Source organism: Nelumbo nucifera, chromosome 8 (assembly GCF_055504915.1).
Source record: "Nelumbo nucifera cultivar China Antique chromosome 8, China Antique-T2T, whole genome shotgun sequence".
Taxonomy (NCBI): Eukaryota; Viridiplantae; Streptophyta; class Magnoliopsida; order Proteales; family Nelumbonaceae; genus Nelumbo; species Nelumbo nucifera.
This window is the reverse complement of record NC_142656.1, coordinates 18,989,365-18,997,986: the sequence shown is the minus strand read 5'-3', so window position 1 is coordinate 18,997,986 and position 8,622 is coordinate 18,989,365. Positions and strand designations below refer to the sequence as shown.

Sequence of the window (8,622 nt, the reverse complement as noted above, 5' to 3'; positions counted from 1 at the left end):
AAGAGTCATATTCAGCTACGTTTTCTTCGGTTGATGACAACTCAAAGAGTCGTATTTCAACACAATAAGCAATAACTAGCTTCTTATCTCTTATCGCTTGTAACAAATTAGAATCTCATATATTATCTCAACCACATTTAAATTTTTCATAAAATACGAGACATAGTCATGAACGCATGGGACTTAACCCACCCTGCTATATATTTATACATCTTTCTCTCTAAAAGGATCTTTCATGGTATCAAAGCCCGTCCGTGGCTCTATCAATTCTCAGTGCAGCACAATCAATTTAGGTCTTCCTAATATCTTCATTTTGATAAAACATATAATAGTTAAGAAATTCATTTTTAATTATATACTGAATTAGACCCCTCTCTAGCAGTTTGAAACTTAATTTTGATGGAGCCACATCGAATTCTAAGTATGGAATTTGGTCTGATTCTCCGTGATGATCATAATGGATCCTTATCTTCACTGGAGCCATTCCAACTGCTGCTTATCCAGTGTTGACCACTGGAGCCTTGGCTCTTCTGGAAAGCATCAAATTTGCTTTGCATCTTGGCTTATACTTGATCAGTCTCTCAAAGGTAGAGCAGTAAAACGGGTCGTTTTAGGCCATGCTTCTCTTTCCATGCAGACTCATGTTGTGTTACGGGCCAGACTGGTCCATAGGTCGAGCCTTAGGTCAGGTCGGGCCAAAGTTATTTATTTAAAAAAATAAAAAAAATCTTAAAAATTTTATTTTATATGAATTTTAATGTATATAATTGTTTATATATACAATAAATAAATAAAATAGTATAATAAAATTGAAAATAATTGTTTATTTTATTAATATATTATATATTATTATATAATTATAATTTATATAATAAATATATAAAATATATATGGACAGTGCTGGACTGCCTTGGTCATGCTGTGCTGGCCCAGCCCACAGACCTGAAACCCCAAGCCTAGCACAGATCATACAATTGTGTCGTGTCCAACACGGCCCGTGAGCCATTGTGTAAGGTCGTGTCGGATCACGAGCCACACAACCCGATTTACACCTCTACTCGGAGGTGATAATAGACTAATTATTGACTCCTTGTTGGCGGTTAATCCAAACCCTCTGTAGTATTCTTGCAAGAGTCTTCCTCACCACCTTCAAAACTCCTGTTGTTACTTTTGCTCCTAGAACATTAATATGGCAACTCATAAATTAGCAAAATTTGCCTTATCTTGTACATTCCCAAAAACCTAGTCCACTCTCCTAGACTTTCTTGGCAATGTCCTAAATTCTGATGTAATTGAGAGTTTAAGTTGAATGGATAAGCCCTAGGAAATTTTCTTCAAAAAAAAAAAAAATAAAGCAGCAAGCCTATTGTCAAATTGCAATTAAAAATATATATATATATATATATATAACTGCCGATTATAAATTGGTCTTTACAGTTGAAATGGTGGTTCATGAGGGGTATTTGGCCCAAATATATTATTTTTATAATTTTTAGTTTTTATTTTTTTTGGAAAAATTAAATCTTAAATTATTTATTTCAGTTTTCATAATACTATTTTTTAACTTGTATTAAAGATGAAAAACTATCCAAAAGTACTCAATTGTACAATTTTATCAAATTAGACATGGATACGCCTCCGTATCGATATGTATCAGACCATATCCACCGACATGGTGCGATACAACCCAATACAGAGGCATATCATACCGATACGCATGACTCGTAAGATACGTATCCAGTCGTGGCATATCTTGTATCCATGATCATGGATACGGATACAATATGCCCCCTATCGGGAGTATCGTATTGATACCTTAATCCTTGTGTGGGATGGGGTTAGATTTGATTATTAAAAATAATTAATAGTCTATGTCAAATCAAAATTAGCCTTCACACCCACTTTATAGCCCTTCTAGCCGCATATGGGAAATTTCTCAATACTTGTATTATTTGGCAACTCTTTTTTAGAAGTTTTTAGGTAATCTAAAAGCCGAAAGACAATCTGAATTTTTACATTAAGATCTTAGCAATTTGAAGACCATTAGTTAAGGTGTGTTTTTTTTGTACGAAGATGAATTGAAAAACAAAAACAAAAAGAAAATAGCTTAATATGTGTTTTGCATATCTTTTTTGGGCTATGGCTTTTATTTATTAAATCTTTTTCTAACCAAACGGAAAAAAAGGCCAAAACACAAATTATCGGATTTCTAAAAAGGCAACAACTTGCAGGAAAAACAGTTAAATGGGGCTTCACAGGAAATGCTTTATATCATGGAGGCAAGGACTCTGAGATGGACCGGTGTTATCTTTGGAGGTTCTGAAGGGTGTACTTGAGCAGAGTTGGATGATATTATCTTTGGAGGTGCTTGAGCCGAGTTGGATAACCCATTTGTCAAATCAAAACCAAAATCAGCTTTCCCTAAAGTATCCATATTGTATACACAGTATTCACTTTCCAATGACATCGTGACGGGAATTCCGATATCATGGGAATATAAATAAAAGGAAAATGACCAATCAGCCTAGATCAGAATTTTATAGCCCCAAAGTATAGGGGGAATGCATCATGACCGTGAATTGATGCCAAATTCCCGGGCAGGATGTGATTTATAGGGGAGAGAGGGCTAGTAGTAGGGGGGGCTGGAATTCAGAATTCTGCATCGGGTGTATCCGTATTTCTCCGTAAATAAAACCAGAAAAAGTACAGAACAGGTCCAATGAAGATTTATGATTTTCAATGCATAATTATAAATATTCAAAATGTCAAAAACTCCTACTATAGAGCTATAAAATTACCAACCAATTTTTTTGTTGGTGGCATTTATCGGTTTATTTGACCCAGTATTAAGGAAGAGACGTCGGCAAATAAGCAAAAGCCTTACAAACACTCTCCACAACATATATATATATATGGTCCTCTCATGTCTCTGCAACTTGGTTCTTCATTACAAATGGTGGTTTCTTCAGCTTGAATGGCAAGAGAGATCATGAAAACTGAGAAGAAGAAGAAGAGGAAGAAGAAGAGAGGAGAATCTGACGTGTTCGAATGGGCACAGTTCATCAGTCGACACTGTTCACTAATATAAGAACAATACATAATTTACATGAAAGGACCAGGATGCCCCTGATTAGTGATAGAACACCCAGTCTAATAAAACACAAGATACAATTAGGCCCAGTTACTAAGGCCCATTAACTAGAGACTGTAATACCTAGCCTAGACAAGAGAATAACAACATATCAGCCGAACCAACACTCATCATCTCAACTTCTCTAGCAGGCCCTCTTTGCTTTGCCAACGAAAGTTGTCTTACGGTGGGATTGACTTGGCTTTTGCACCCTACGGCGATTCTTGGAGAGAGATAAGGAAGATATGTGTGCTTGAGCTCTTTAGCACCAAGAGGGTGCAGTCCATTCGGTTTAACATTTTGTATAATAATTTTGTATAATTTAGCACCAAGGGGGTACGCGTTCATTCATGCGACACCCCTACCAAATTCTATAATGTTCAAAGATTCTTTAAATCTTATACCTCAAAATAAGCACTTTTGATGCACAGCTAAGGCCATGTTTGATGATTAAGTACTTGTTAGTACTTCTTAGAAATACTTATTTTAACCACTTAATGTTGTTTGGTAACCTATATTTCAAGTCACTTATTATGTTTTTAAGCACTTATTGGGGTGGGGATGTTTGATAAACTACTTTCCCCATAAGTGCTTATATTGACACAAATGACAATTTTATCCCTCACTTCACAACCTCATCTTCTAGTTCTTATTCTAATGCATCCAACAACTGTTTCTGCTTCTTCTTATGTTTAGTAGAATTGTGATTAGAGCTCTTTACAAGAGCTTCTTCAGCATCCAGAATTTCTTCATCCACTAATGAATCAAGAACAAAATTTCTTTTACCCATTTTCTGCAAATCAATGCAAACCCATTAACGAAAATGTGTTTTCCTTTGAAGGAAGGGTTCCTCTACTTCTGAAGCTCTTCAAAACGCCATGTAATTTTTTATTCTTCAGCAACCAAAGCAATCTTCGAATTGTCAACTTCTTTTTGCAAGGTTACTGAAACACATCAACAAGAAAGAAATTTTCTGCAACCTTTCGGTATATCAAACAAAACCCTTTAGCGGAACCAGCAAATTAATTATGTCGACCTTTCTTGCACCTTTATCAACAGGGAAGACGTAGAACTATTAATTCTAACCCATTTTCTGCATCTAACATAAAACCAGTCAACCGTTAGTAAATTTGCATCCATTTATTTCCTCTGAAGGTCTTGTCATATTTAATGGTAACGATTATAACTCCTTGAGATCATGTTAGCACTGATCTCAGAGGTCCATTTATTCTTCCTATAAAACAAGCAAAAACGAGAGATGGAGGGAGATCGGGAAGAAGAGGAACAAGTGAACAGCAGAACAACAGCAATGTCTCATACTGACTCTTCTGCTTCTCTAATCCAGTTTCTTTTTGCCTCTTGAACAGGAGAGTTCACAAGTGTAAATCTACAAAGAACAGGGAGTTCAAGTTTGAAAAAAAAAACAAAAAAAAAAAAACGATTAAATGAAAAAAAAACTTCAGAACATAGAAGAAAGAGGCCAAACGACAGGTCCGCTGGCCACTGTTCTTCACTCGTCGCTGGTGGACCTACAACTGGTGCGCCGCTATCTGGGTTTGAGGTTCGAATGAATGGAGAATGAGGTATAACCTTCACAGAGGTATTTTAGGCATTATAAAAAATTATCAGGGACTGATTCATCCCATTTTTTTGGAGTACTTAAAAAAAAAAAAACAACTTGAAGTCACTTTTTCAAAGTACTTCTTTAAAAAAAAATACTTCTTTCCCACTTTTTTACCAAACACCGATAAGTACTTAAAAACCACTTAATGTGTGGTCCTATGTCTTAAAAGAAGTACTTTTAAATGTTCTCAAACACTACCTAAATCCTAATTATTTACTTGTTAAAAGAAGTACTCCTCACTCAAGTGCAGACTGTGTATTTGCCCCACTTGATGAAAGGAGTCAGTGATCAACAGAAATGGTTACCTCACTACAGCCTATTATTTCCTTGCTATTGGTAGATATGCTAGGTTGTAGAAACCATTTTTTCTGACTCTTCTTCAGTTAACTAGCTTGCTTTGTTAGGGGGAAGAATTGAATGATTATTACTTGTGCCAAAGGGGAAGAGGATCCTGGCCTCCAGGGAAGATCAGATAAAGAACTTCTTTTCCTCTTGAATGAAATTGTCCAATAAATAATTACAAAATAATCTTTCTTACAAACAAAAGTATTAATATAAGGCATACAAACCAAAATTAAAGAAAGAAAGAAAAATTAGATTATAACATCACATGATCACAGCCGTGGCTGAAGTATCACCTGTTCGTTGATGGATGATCAGGTCTAACCAGACCAGCCATATCCTTCATTCATGTTACTGAGAGAGAATATTGTTTTAGGGAAGAAATAAGAAGGAAATTGAAAGATACAATTTTTTATCATGAATTTTGAAAAAAATGATGCATACTTATTTCAGAATTTCAAAATAGAGATCAATTCATCATTTAGGCTCAGTTTAGGAAGAGCACAAATAAAAATATGTATGATACAAATACATACAAAATAATATAAAATAAAAAGTTTTGCACTCAATACATTTGTATTAATACTCCTTCCAAACTGAGCTTTAGTCCCACATGGGAGAGGAAGGAGAGCTGAATTATAAAATACAAATTGAGAGGCAAAACAAAGCATACCTTTCTCGGCCTTTTGGCTAAGATCATGTGTAGTATCTGTTCTTATCAGTTTAATATCTGATACGTGGGCCATCAGCCCACATGATATTAAATTAATTTTTCTTTGGAGAAGGCCCACTTCAGTAGCTTGCAGAAATCGAGTTCTAAATCTGGAAAAAAAAAACACCAAAAAGTGTTCATGTTTTGTATTTGCTCCAGTTTCTTTTGTCCCATGGATGGAGAAAATGAATTGCATTATGAAATGCCTTTGTTTTAAAAGTTTTGATTGTTTAGTATGTGATCAAACAAGTGCACTTTGCAGGCATATCCTTGATTGATCAACTTGATTGTTTAGTATTAGAATGGCACTCTACCACTTGATGTATTTATGTATTTATACTTTATTTGTGGCTATTTTGACTTTTAAAGTTAGTGTAATTGATGTATTTATGAAATTTGTATTATTTTCCTAGTGTTGCCATGTGTTTTCATATCTTTCGTCTGTATCCATATCTTTTTAAAGCATATCCGTATCTAAAATGTTCAATACAATACCTAATACTGATAATTTAATCCTTGTTTGCTACTAGGGCTTTCGAGCATTGCCTTTGTGTTGCACTACTTCATGGGTCTGGCGCACCCCTACCAACTCTTAGAGTTAAATTTTGATTAATTAGTACATTACACAATAAAGTTCTCTTATCTATAGTTTGGGCCCCTTGTTATCTTGGATTTAGACGGCCCACTCCTAAAATGTCAAATTGTGAATCCAACCAAGAAGATGATGGGTCTACCCAAACCCAACAAAGTAATCTCAATCGATTTCTTTGAATATTGGTTCTATATTTCAAAAACAAACAAGAAAAAAAAAACACCATATTGGGTTGGATTGCCTAGATGATCCAATGGAAAAGATGGATTTATCACGAATATCAAATATAATGATTGACTTCAAATTGACTTAAATTGGATTGGGATTTAAATATCAATGAATCAAAAATTGATTGGGTTAGGTTAAGTGCCGACCTAAATATGAACGCTAACTTGAACCCAAACTAATGTCAATACCCACATTTACCCACCAATGCTTGGAGTAACCAATTTTCTTATATAAAAGTAAAGAAATCATTTCTCATTTCCATGGATTATTACATTTTTGTCTATTTTTGTATTAATTTAATGTAAATTTATTTCAGGGATTCTTTTGGTTCAACAATAAATGTAGTAAGAAAGTATTTAACATGGGCCTTTGGTTATCTTCTTAGTTCAATTTTTAAATTGTTTATTGATCTCATGCTAAGCACATATTTTGTTTTTTTCCTTAAAATACATTTTTAAAAAGTAGGCTATGCATCGCACGGGTCACCACAAAGTTCACATGTGCCTCCTCCTATTCTCCTTTCTCACACATGCGAATATTCATTTTTGAATGAAGTCATTAAAAATGTAACAAGACAAAATTAAAACCCTCATTGGTCTTCATTGTTTCTCATAAATTCCAAATTTACTTGCTAACAACACTATTATTCTCTCACTCTCTCACTCTCTCACTCCTTAATAATCAATGTTTGTAACATCTCCCATCCTCATCTAATATATATATATACATATATATTAAAGGAAGGCTTTCAGGCCAAATCTCCCTCCTAGACATGTGTCATCCCGTTTTTATAAGAAATAGAATTCAAATTCAACTACCCACATTTTCAGGAAATAGTAATTCAATTCATTCATGGGTAAGCACACGGTGCTTTCTCTATGAATCAATAATTACCTTAATTCAATTAATTTAACTAAATTAATTCATTCATTTACATAAGTAACAAATTGATAAGAGAAATACAAAATTATTCAATTATGAATAAAAATGATTAAATAATTCAAAACATTTACTTAAACAGAACATTATTAAATAATTAATAAATTGAGAAAAGTACTATAATATGATTAAACAAATATAATTGATTATTCACTATAGAGTGGATAGTTAAATAATAAAATGATTAAGTAATTTACTAATTAAGAATTAAATTAACAAGAAAATATTGAATAATTTAATTTATTCAAATAAAAATTTGATTAAGCAATTAATATTGACTAATTCAACAAGAAAATAATTGAGCAATCAATAAAATGTTGAAAAATTAAAAAATTGATAAAAGGAAATTTATTAAATAATTAAATATGATTAATTAAAAAAATGATTAAATAGCAAAGGTCAAATCCAACACTCCATGCATCCCACGTGTAATACATTCTTTAAATGTTAGCAATGTTATTATTATTTTCTTTTGAAGGCAATGGCTAATTTCATTAAGAATGCTTAGAATCTCAAATACAATCCATGAAAGTACACTCAGCAATTGTAAACAAAAAAATGAAAAGTTAAACCCAAAACAAATTGCTGATAAAGAAAGAAATCCTGTGCAGCGAGAGAAATTCTTGTAAACACATTGTAAACGGCACAAAAAGATGAAAACGCCAATAAAAGAGGACTGACCTCCAATATAGTCAAAACTCATAAAGAAAACTCCCGAAAATGGGGATACATAAAAAAAAAAAAAAAAAGAAAAAATTACTAAAGTCACCCCTTCTATGGCTATCATAACTAAAATCTTCAGACTTGAAAAGTGAAAAGGAGAAAGCCAACAGTCGTCTCACCCAGGCTTAGACGTAACAATTATCTTGCAAATGTAAACTCCTTTCATGGTAAGCCGTCTCTAGGCATGAGACAAGAAAAAGGCCACGTCCCCATTAAATGATGATGGTCCGAAATAAGAGCCAAAAAGGGCTCCCCCGATAACTCACTAGAATACAACACACCAGAATGCAGCCCATGGAAGAAGGTAATCCCAAAAAAATATTGGGTTGTAA

At 33.6% G+C, this 8,622-nt stretch overlaps 1 pseudogene; it reads left to right on the top strand.

Annotated features, from left to right (window-relative positions):
* The first annotated feature begins 5,765 nt into the window (after window positions 1-5,765).
* Window positions 5,766-5,977, top strand: LOC148789688 (U2 spliceosomal RNA; annotated as a pseudogene).
* Window positions 5,978-8,622: the final 2,645 nt, after the last annotated feature.